Raw genomic sequence first — 11,607 nt, 5'->3', positions numbered from 1 at the left:
CTCCTTTACTGCCCTTCGAGTCTGGAACTGCCTTCCCTCAGCCAGCCTTGATTTCGACTTTCTTCAATTCACGTCTAGGCTCAAGAACTTACGTTAGTTTTGTCCCCTATGCCCTCTGATCGACTACCTCGTTCTCTCTATAAAATAAAATACGCTCGCGGTTTTTGTAGAGCATCTCGAGATGGAGTTGCTTGTAGACGCCGTTAAACATCTGAATTGTATTTCATTGTATTAGAAACGATTTCAACTTAATTACGAAACATCGTGCGCAGACTTTAGAGCCCCGTCGGGTCTCTAAAGGTTTTTATTTGAAAAGTGTGGTCTTCACGCAGCGCTGAACTCATAACAGCCAATGTTTGTTTTTAGATTTTCTCCGACAAGGTTCGGCATGAATAATAAAACAATAACACAGAGCCCAGGGATAATTAAGCATTAACAATTGAGGTTTGCACATTTATAGCAAAGAGTATCTCCATATGGAACGCATTACCGGAGTGAAACACACGGGGCATTAGGTGATGGAATTAAGAGGCAATTGGAAGGGCTATCAATACACTCGGCCACTTGGCACACATAAGCATAAAGTGATTTGCCAGCATTCACATAACATCTGGACGTGCCATCTGTCCACCAGTTAAGCGTCCACGTGCTCTGCTCTCTCAGAGTAGCGCAAGAGCTCCTGATGTCAGATCTGGTTTAGGGCCGGGATTCGGAGTTTCTTGTCGCTCGTCCAACAGAGCGGTTCGCTCGCTCAGCAGAGTCGCACGTGGGCGAATGTGGTTTTCTGGAGAGCGTAAAAAAATAAGTTTGTGGCTTTGTTCATACCTAGGTCCCCCCGAGAGCCGGTGGACAATATGTGCTGGCATACGACCACGGCATGCCATACCTCAAGCCTCTCAAGAACAGCAAATATTAGAGGGCACCTTCCGGAACTGCTCCTATTCCACTACGGTGATGTTTCTGCGGAAGGGCAACAGAAGTTCTCATAGGCTCGAGGATGAATTGGTCTCACACCAGGACTTCTACATTTTCATTTCTACCATTTTCCTGTAGCCGTACAGGCTGCAGAGGAGTCATGTGTCATTAGTGAGGAGCCATTCGGCCGATGGTCAAGCATTACGACGGCGTGACAGCATGGGACGTGTTGGAGAGAATGGCCAACGAGGAGATGGAGCAGTGAAATCAGCTCGTGTGCAAATGGTAGGCGCATTGTCGTGTGGCAGGAGCGCGAGAGGTGACGGTGGCTGGGGCTACGTTCGCCCAGCAGCGAATTGACCGTGGCTGATGATGATGAGGATGATGATTATTATGATGATGGTGCTAAAATTACTATATGCTGTGGGGCATCAGAGTGATGCTTTGGGATCGCCAAACGACCGTGCAAGTATCCGTTTCTGCATTGCGGCCTGGTGGTCCTGTGGTTGAAATAAGCAATTCGGTGTTTTAAATTCCCGCGTGCCCTTCGGGAGTGTTTAGTGTAGCAATCTGGAGCCACACTTAAGAGCAGATATTTATTCTAAAACATTTTTCAGGCCTGGCACTTGATCTAGATATTTTGCTCAGTACTGTTCGAGAGAGCGAGAGAGAGAGAAACTGCTGTCAGCCCATGAACAAAGCGCGAGGAGGCGATGATGTGAGCGACGTTGAACCTCTGCAGTCGTTCGAATCCCAGCGAGGCGACCCGTTTCACTGAAGCTGTTGTCAAGTGCATTTCTGCGGGTTGGCCATGGGTGGGGGGAAAAAAAAAAAGTTCTCCATTGAAAAATGTTGAAGTTCAAAAAACAATAGGATTTTTCCCCTTCGTTTTCACTTGTCAGTGATTTAATGGTTGTTATTATTTTTTTGGCAGGAACGTCAATCATTGCGAAATGAACGTTCGCTTCGAATCGTGTTATTTATTTGAAGTGTGTACCGCGGCTTCGCCGTTAATGTTTTAATTGAAGACGTGGACTTGGAATCGACCAACAGTTGAGAAAACCATTTGACGATGCTGCGTTGGCAGTGGTGCAAAAGACACAATTAACAGTTACATAAAGCACTTGGCCGGTTCATTACAAAAAAGGGGGTTACATTAAACAGTCACGGGCGATGGGAGGCGGGGGTGGGATGCTCAGATGTTGTGTTAGATCTGATCGAAATGCAGTGACCTTGAAACGAACAACAGAAGACGAAAGCTTGCGATGTTTGACGGAAAGACATCGTGATATTATCGTTCATTTAAAAGGGGTGACCTTTGAAACTATTTAAAAGAATCTTCTCACGGGAAGATAAACAGAAGAGGTATGGCACGCCATGCTCGGAAGTTCGCTTAAGTATATTCAATCAGAGGACAGGCAACTCCGTGCGAGATATTCACGCCGAGTGGCCAATACCACTGAGAGTAAAAACAAATAATAATAATAATCTGCGGAGTTGCTTGCGACCAGCGCCGACGATGGCCATTAGCGGTCTAGCAGGCGCGTGTCTCAGAGTTGTTGTCCTTTCCAGATGCCCAATTCTGCCACTGCATCCTGGCGCGGGGATGCCCACTTCCCTGCCAGATGAGGCAACAGATCAAGAGGAAGAGCCGGGTGGAATGGGAAAAAAAAAGCAGGCGACCGCGGCCTTGATGGAAGCCGCTTGCATGTGGGCCCTCTTACGGCCGTGCGGATGATGGCCTCGATGGACGGATGTTTGCGGCCCCTTTTGCACGGAGCTTACGTAATTTGCAAAATGCGATCGACACTGTTTTGTCCGGCACGGACATCGGAAGGCAAATTAAGAGATGCAAAAAATAAAATGCTTCGGGGCGAGTGATATGTTTCTGGCAGCCGACTTGGCCTCGGGGATTCTTGTTACGAAATATAATTTTGATAAATTTGTGAACGATGCTGCATTGTTTGGTGTAACGCACACCAGAATGTCACTGAGGGCACACGGGATATTCCATTACGAGGATACGTTTCCGTACCCGTGGCAGGAAATCGCAGCAATTTAAATCCGTGCCCGACATTGAGCGGGGAAAATATTAACGAAAACCACGCGAGAGACATTTCTATAAAATAAAAAAACACGGCGTTCGTGGAGCAGTTTATTTTAAGTGGCTCAATATCGTCGCTTCGAGCTACCATCGTATCAAGGGCAATCCCTCACAAAGACATTCCAACGCGCTAATTGTAACGAACAATTCTGGGAAAAAAAATTCAGAAAATCCTCCGCGGCCAAAGCTTGGCCTGCGTTTACCAAAAACATCATTAAAATAATATTTACGGCGGTGGAGTGGGGGGGGCAATGACTGCAAATCTCACGACACCACGGCTTGCTTACATCGCGGTTAATTTGCCACGACTTGAAAATGCTTTGGAAACTCACCGAAAGCGGCGAGTGGCCCTTTTACGCGCCTCGCCAATCGTGGCGGAGGAGACGTGGCCGGGTCGAGGTGCGCGCCGGCTTTACGAAAATCACGGGAAGGGAAACGCGTGGGGGTGGTTACAGCAGTGCGCGCTCCACTGCCGCACCGACCGCAATTCTTAGTGACCTTCCCGATTCCGTGTAATGCGTTCTGGGCCATCGCTCTCAGAACGTTTACAAAGTGTCAATGCTGTTGCGCTCGCCCTTCTGCAGAGGGGGTGCGAGCCAATTCAATCATCTGTCACTTGTGTTCACGCACGCACACGAGTAATTAAGTGGGGTTAGTACACCCATCCACCACCACACACAGGCACTAGAGTATTCCGTTGCGTGTCAAAATGACAACATTTAACATTTTGTTGACAATTCGCGTGTGCTCTTGCACACGCTGTACAATGCGGTTGTCATATTCTTGGTTCTTTCGGTAAAGTCACGTTGAAGGGAAACAATAAAAATAATAAAAATATAAAACAATAAAAATGAACAATGACACCTTTGTTGAGTCACACCTGGACGAAGGCTTCCTCAGCCTGCGTCAGTTATGGGGGTGCCTTGACTCTAGTTAACCACACTGGTGCTTGTGTTGCAGTCGAAACGTCGTGAGAATTTTATTGTTTTATATTTGTATTATTTTTATTGTTTCCCTTCTACGTGACTTTACCGAAAGAATCAAGAAGAAGAAGAAGCGCTGCTTTCTGTGGCGGGTTGTGAAATTTACAGACACCATGAAGAATTGGGGGCATCGCTGCGCGGAAATTTGTTTATGGGAAACTTTACTCTAATAATTAATTATCTAGAGCGGGCAGAATTTTTTATTTCCTCGTCTTGTAGCCTCGGGTTTTTTTTTGAGCGACGGCAACGCTTTAGCGGAACGAGACAGCAGAGGGGGGGGGGGGGATGACCGAGAAAGAGAGGGGTAATGATGGAACGGAGGGTGGAGGGGAATTACAGGAAGGCATCAGTGGATGACTTCTGCTGCTGCAGAAGTTCGGGGCTCGCGGAAATGTGTTTTTTTAGTTTTTCTGTTAGATTGTTTTCCTGGAAATGAAAGCAAACATCACACCCTTATTCTAATGCCTTTCATGAAATACAAGAGGATCTGAGGAATGTATACAGAGGCATTGCAATGGCGGTCGGGTGAACACCTCAATAAGAACATAAACTAATGTTCACCACATTTACAATCCACACGTCATGCACCGTAACTTCCCCACTCTGGTCAGTGAAGATTGGCGCAAGATGAGGGTGAGAGGGGCAAGACCGGTTCTGTGAATATTACGCACCATTGCTGTGGCCGGGAATCAAACTCTGGTCACCGGATCCATCGGACGAGGTCCTAACCGTTGCGCCACCGCTCTACACCGCACCTCGATTGCCCGCGAGTTAAATGCCCGTAGCGCCTGAACTGCTCTCTGTGCTACGCGAAATATTGAACATATTTGCTTTCGATTTTTATCGTGCACCACAATCGCTGCAAGTTTTCGTTTATAAAAAGCGGGGGCATTTCTCCACACCCGAACTCTGGGAAATGAAAGAAAAATAAGCTGTAATAATAATTATTGTGGACGTTCGTGTGATGGTCCAGAAAATGCTGCAAAAAAAGCGAGCACGCACGCCATATTAGGGGCAAGCAAGGCATGGAATATCTCAGTTGTTGAAATAACGGCATTTTAATAATGTAGCCTTCCCGTCTACACGTGGCAGAATCGTCCTCACCACGTGCATTTACGACTGGTGAGGATGATGATGTAACTGAAACATTTGCTGATAGAACTGGCAAAAATTGTTAATCTAATTCTGACAATGAAATGCCGGCGTGTTAAACTGACAAGGCGGGAGTCGGACAAAAGGTAAGTCAATAAAAAAAAATCAGCAGTGACCGAATCCAATGCATCTGAATGGCTCCACATATGGTTAATAAAATGACATTTAATTAATGCAATTCATTATTGTATGGTTATCTATGTACTACAGCTAGGGTGTCACTCACTGTTCATGTGGAAAATTGAAGAGAATGTCGTTCTAATCTATTAAAAAACTACTATTTTTATACCAGGTAAGGCCCACTGAGCTATATAGCTCTTTTACAGAAGCGACCTGGCACACAAATGATAGCTCAATGAAGTGGCTTATCACGTGGACATGTATAGCAGCCAAACACTCGAAATTCATGTTGATTCTGAATGTGGAGGGGAAAACCAGAGGACCCAGAGAAAAATCTACGCGACCACAGGCCTCAGGATCGAGATCGAACCCACGACTTCCTGTATACTAGGCGAGGTAGTTAACATCTCGCCACCTCCTCTAATTCTCTACACCGTGGCTCTCTGTGTGGACTGACTGTGATGCATTCTTCAACTCCATGGAGCAACCGGTTAATATCGAGGGATTGTCTTTAAACTCGCCCTGGCTTCATCCTCATCGCAGGGAAATGAATGAAACCAGGAAGGGTGACCTCGAACATATCCAAACGTGACTTTTGAGTGGCACCCCAGCATACACACGTACGATTGTGTGTGCGTATCTGAGAATAGCTTTTGAACAAATAAGCCAGAATATGTGTGATCTCATCATATTTCAGAAGACAAGAAGAGTTGAGCTTGGACAATGCTTGGATGGGTGATCACCATGCATTATATATTATAAATCAAATAACATTAATCAATAACGCCGTGGCCTTAAAATAAAAAAAAAATAGGTGACATTTCACAGCACGTAAATAGAGGCCAGAGTGGATAATATGAGTTAGAGACTGCACTTAGCACAATGGGACCCGGTGACCATTAACATTTAAAAAAATGTTTTTTTATGAAAAGTTTTTCAATTGGCATTTAGTTCCCTGACAACAGCTATTGAGTACAAACCCCTTCAATGAATAAAAAAAAAATTCGTGAAAAAATAATTTATACTCAAAGTCAAATGCTAACATGTCGCTTGGCACATTGCACATTGCACACGACAAGCATGTAACCGGCAGTTTTTTGGCATTGTGGGCAGTAAAAAGCAGGGCATCAACATCCGTTGTTTTGCACTCACCCAACCGTCACCAAACCGCACTGAACAAGTGCAGTGAAGTATAACACGTCGACTTTCGTGACCAGTATTGTTAATCATAATGGTGTTTGGGTTAGATCGCGTAAGTCTCTTGTACTAATGATGAATTATCTAAGTTATCAACAGAAGGTGTATATCGGATAAGTTGCTTATGCGGAAAATGCTATATTGGACAGACGTGATGTAACATTAGCGTAAGACTAAAATAACACCAAAGGAACATTACATTATCTCAAACATAGCTGTCGGCAGTGGCAGAACATGCTTGCCAACAAGGACACTCAATTTATTTTGATAACTTTCGATTTGAAGCTTTCATGACTGCAGGGATTCACATTCTTGGTTCTTTCGGTAAAGTCACGTAGAAGGGAAACAATAAAATAATAAAAATATAAAACAATAACATTCTCACGACGTTTCGATTGCAACACAAGCAATCGTCATCAGGTGTGAAAACCACAGCAAGAATTTATACCAGGTAATCGAAACGTCGTGAGAATTTTATTGTTTAAGAAAATTTGCTTGCTGTGGTTTTCACACCTGATGATGATTGCTTGTGTTGCAATCGAAACGTCGTGAGAATTTGATTGTTTTATTATTTCATTATTTCCCTTCTACGTGACTTTACCGAAAGAACCAAGAATATTTTTTATAAATTTGAAGTGCTGTGCAAAACTAATTATTACTGGCCAAGACTAATTAGAAAATCCATCGAAATTGAGAGAAATACCAATAATTTTTACCGTTCTGATAGCTACAGACCTAGCGCAGACTGGAATCGTATTTTTAAGTAATACACAATACATATTACAATTCCTTATATAAGAATCACATATTAATTAACTGATTACTAAACTGTTATATAATTACAATACCCCCCCCCACCTCCGCCTCTGATATCGAAACCTGATGGGGTTCAATGATGACGTCGTCCTGCACTATTTAACATAGGAAGCAGGTGGATGGCTTCACTATTCTGAAAAATCGCCAGAAGATGCTGGATGTAATTCCCAGCCAAACGTCGTACTCAAATTCTAAATGTTGTGTATTCACTCTTCAACACACCGGTGGGCTAAAATAATGAACTATTTGTCTTTTGTCAACGTGACACATTTTTTACTGATTGGCCGTGTCGGATGGTGGAGGGTTGCGACACATTTATACTTATGCGATCCAACCCAAAACCCATTATTATGCAGTGTAGTATGGTCAAATAACGCTCGCTGCTTGCACCGGTGTTGGGGAGCCTCTAATACAGCAGCTGGTGGACAATCGGGCTGTGGGAGTGACATGCTACGGTGGGCAGCGGATGTTGTTTCTCCCTAAAAAATTGGACAGCTCCAGATCGTGCCAACGGTACCGTCTCCTTGAACAAAGACGGCGAGTGTATTGCATGCTTTAAAATGCGCTGCTTCTGCGGCGGTCTGGAACGCTCTCCCTTCCGATGTGAGGAAGTCACTTTAGCTATGCTTTTTTAAATTTTGATTGAAAACTAATTTCTTTAGAACTGGGCTTTTTCATGTTTACTTTGTTGTCCTTCTCCCCGCACCTCCGATCAGCACGGTTGAATCAGAATCAAAGTTTAGAAGTTTATCGCACACACATGCATACAATACAGAGCTCATGCACAATAGTGGTCATTGCCATATTTGTTTTTTTTAATTGGTGGCAAAGTGATGAAAAATAAGAAAAGTTTGTATTTTCCCTTTCTTGCAATAAAGCAGGCGTTAAGATGTTCGAACACCAAATAGCGACCTTTTTCGAGGCATCAAAGTGGCTGTGCAGGAAAATCACCGATGCATTTCGCAGTGCATCGCAGCCGCACAATCCCATCGCAGCCGACACCGTGAACGGAAAGCACGGCCGTCTTCGCAGACGAGCGAGCGACGGAGCGCGAGAGCTACTCCTCCGCCGCATCTTGGACGGCTCGCGCACTTTAGACAGTTGAGCAATTAGGGGGTCTGTTTTCAAGAAGTGAAAGTCGCTCATCTGCTTCCAATAGCCGAGCCGTGCACCTGATAGGCGAGAGCGCGTGCTAATAATTCAGCCGCCCCAGAGTTCGAGTGCTTTGACCTAGGCGGGGGCCCTCGCTGCAGCTGCGTCTTGGCCGCGACGGACGCGGTCCTGAATCGCATCCAAATAGAACCGGGGGTGGGGTGGGGGGGGGGTTGCGTTGAGAAAATGTAAAAAAAAAACAATCTTTCCAGCCCGTCGTTGTCATTCACAGTCCAGCAAGAGTGGCGTCAAGCGCCGGTTGACGCCGCTGCTTCGTCGTGACAACGCCGCGTCTCAAAAGCGCTCCAGCGAGTTCCAGCCCCCGCGTAACCGTCCCGCTCGGCACAGCGGAATGATTATCCATCTTAATTTGGTGATTTCTCTTTTTTTCTTTTACGACACGGATACATGCAGTACCCAGGCTCTATGCTTATTAATACCAAAACCAGAGTATCAGTTCGGCAATTGCTCTCGTCCCACGTGCGCACAATACATGGAAAATGATCGCAAATATCGAGTTTTACGAGAAGGGGATGCAGATACGCATCTGCGGATGCTCTGGGTGGAAGCAACACGATTCTTCTTTAACAAAATTCCACATTATACGATGCGGTAAGTGTCTGTGTATTTTGGATTATCAGTTGCTGCGAGATGTGAAAAACACTGCAAACTCGCACGCCCCCCTTCGTCTATGTCAGCATTATTTTTTATAGCTTTCGTGCCGTGTCAAGTGACTTTGGAGCTGGAAAGTGAAGATTTTTCCCTCACTTGCATTTTACCAAGATAAATATTCATCCATTCTTCCGCAAAGCCCTCTCTAATTGTTTACAGATTCATAAGACCTGCTGCACACACGACCGAGCAAAGAAGTTGTATGAAAATGTAATTCCTGCGCTCTTGCTAAAGAACAATTTCCCACCTTGAAATAGAATAACGATAATGAATAAGCCTCTTTTCCATCCACTGCTGACTGAGAGACTCTCTATGTAGTGTCGACCATGGTCATTGTTTCATCATAATAACAACAACAATTATTTAGTACATTTGGTATTTTAAACCATCTCGTGAACTCCAGCTTTTGGCGAGCCATCGAATGAAGACGCTCACTACATTGTGCGTCCTTTTGGATGCGCTTCTGCGGCCGTCTGGAACGCTCTTCCATCCGATGTTAGGAAGCCGATGGGGCTATTCACTTAGATTGAAAACTAATTTCTTTAGAACTGATTTTTGTGTTTAGTTTGTTGTCTTTCCCCAGCACGGCTGGCTACGTACGGTAAGAAAGAGGTTCAACATGCAATTTGGGCAATAATTTTCGTGCAAGGTCATCACAAAGGCGATATGTGTCACAGACAAGTATAGTCTGCCAGTGGAGCGACGTCGAAACGTGTTTTTTTTCCCCCCTATGAAGTAATTTGTGAGCAATTTGGAAACGTTGGCAAATTTGGTCCGTGACCGCCGGCACACACGGCAAACTCTTTTTCAAAGAATTCATATTCAGAGGATCCACACTTCACCACACTCGTCAGCGTGGGTTGGGTGAAGGGGGAGGGCACAAGACCAGCTGAAACCCCACGCCTTGTGGAGTGATGTTCGCCGAGACCAGGAATCGATCTCGGGTTGCTGGAGTTTATAGCACAGGACACTAAACCACCACCCCCCCCCCCCCCCTGCACTATCGATGTGTAAGCGTTTTGCACCACAATAGATAGAAAAAAAGTTCCATTTCTGAACCAAATGGTGAAAATCACTGACGGACATTTTGTCACATTGACAATGGCAAGTTTGGCTTGGGGGTCTTTGCCAGTTTATGTAAAGGCAACATATCAACCGTCACGTTTGCTTTTTTAAGCTCGTTTCCAAAATCTACACTTTCAGACTTAAGGGTAAGAGATCACAACACAAAAGCAATGTGTTTCGCGTTTTGTAGCAACAGAAACACTCGATTTGATATTTTGTTATGTATCATGCCAATCACGGGTCGCCGGTGGATTGCTTTATTTATTTCATTTCCGAGTGCACCAATCCTGCGAGAAGAGGCAACACAAAGAGGCATTTTGCATTCGAAATTTCTCGGTCCACGTGAATCACCAACGGCGGACAGTTTCGGGCTCGTTGATCGGCCTGCGCTGCTACGGGAAGGGCGCAAATACGACACGCACCAAACGTATCACCACCGTGCTCTCCAAAGTATCTGGCACGCACCTTTTTTTATCACACCCGGGCGCATGTGTTTTAAAGCAAAAGTTGGGAGCGCGTCTTACTTTCCGGAGTATCCTACAATCCGACGAATACGGAAATGTTGATAATAGGTTTTTACCCTTTCTGGTAAATAAAAACAGGAGGTGTTAAGATGTTCAAATAACAAATAGAAACCTTCTGCGAGGAATCATGTCGACGTTAAACACACACACAGTACTTGTGGTGAACAAGCAAACACAAACATGCTCTCATAAATATGATGCATTGTATTCTTGGTTCTTTCGTTAAAGTCACATTGAAGGGAATCAATAAAATAATAAAATAAAATAATAAAATATATGTTTATTATTTTATTGTTTCCCTTCAACGTGACTTTACCGAAAGAACCAAGAATATGAATCACTGCAGTCACGAAAGCTTTAAATCAAAATGATGCATTGTCTTTGAAATTGATTGGCCTACACCAGAGACAGCATTCTATAGGGCCTGGTCTCACCAGTGTCAGACCAGAGAACTCCAAAAATGCGAACGGTAATGGTGTCTCAATAGCCTTGGTGATGCGGCTAATCTTGAAGCAGAGGTTCAGGGTTTGAATCCAGCGGCCGCCCTGATGAATACTGCGGGTGTAGGTCAAGATGAAGGCTATTGCATTCCGGCATCAGGGTCCAAATGTTGCTATTTTAAAAAAATATTATCCACAAACTGCTCGATTGATTATTCATAGCGATGATTTACCTCTCCCCCCCTCCCCCCACGTTATGCCGCACAGGGACAGCTGCCACTGGGAGTGCCCCTTTCAAACGCAACGCTTGAGATGAGATTTGAAGCACTCGGAGGCGCCCAGCGGAGGCGAGGGCGCTCTATCGAAAGTAAAATCGTTTCGTTATTGTTGTTTATTCTGGCACATCAAGAGCGACGTGTAAAAAAACACTGCCTTTTGGGGGAATTATTATTCATTTAACCAACCAC

The sequence above is a fragment of the Petromyzon marinus genome, chromosome 27, assembly GCF_048934315.1.
Source record: "Petromyzon marinus isolate PM22_M1 ecotype Great Lakes invasive population chromosome 27, UKy_Petmar_22M1.pri1.0, whole genome shotgun sequence".
In the NCBI taxonomy this organism is placed as follows: domain Eukaryota; kingdom Metazoa; phylum Chordata; class Hyperoartia; order Petromyzontiformes; family Petromyzontidae; genus Petromyzon; species Petromyzon marinus.
Note: the sequence above shows the minus strand (reverse complement) of the source record.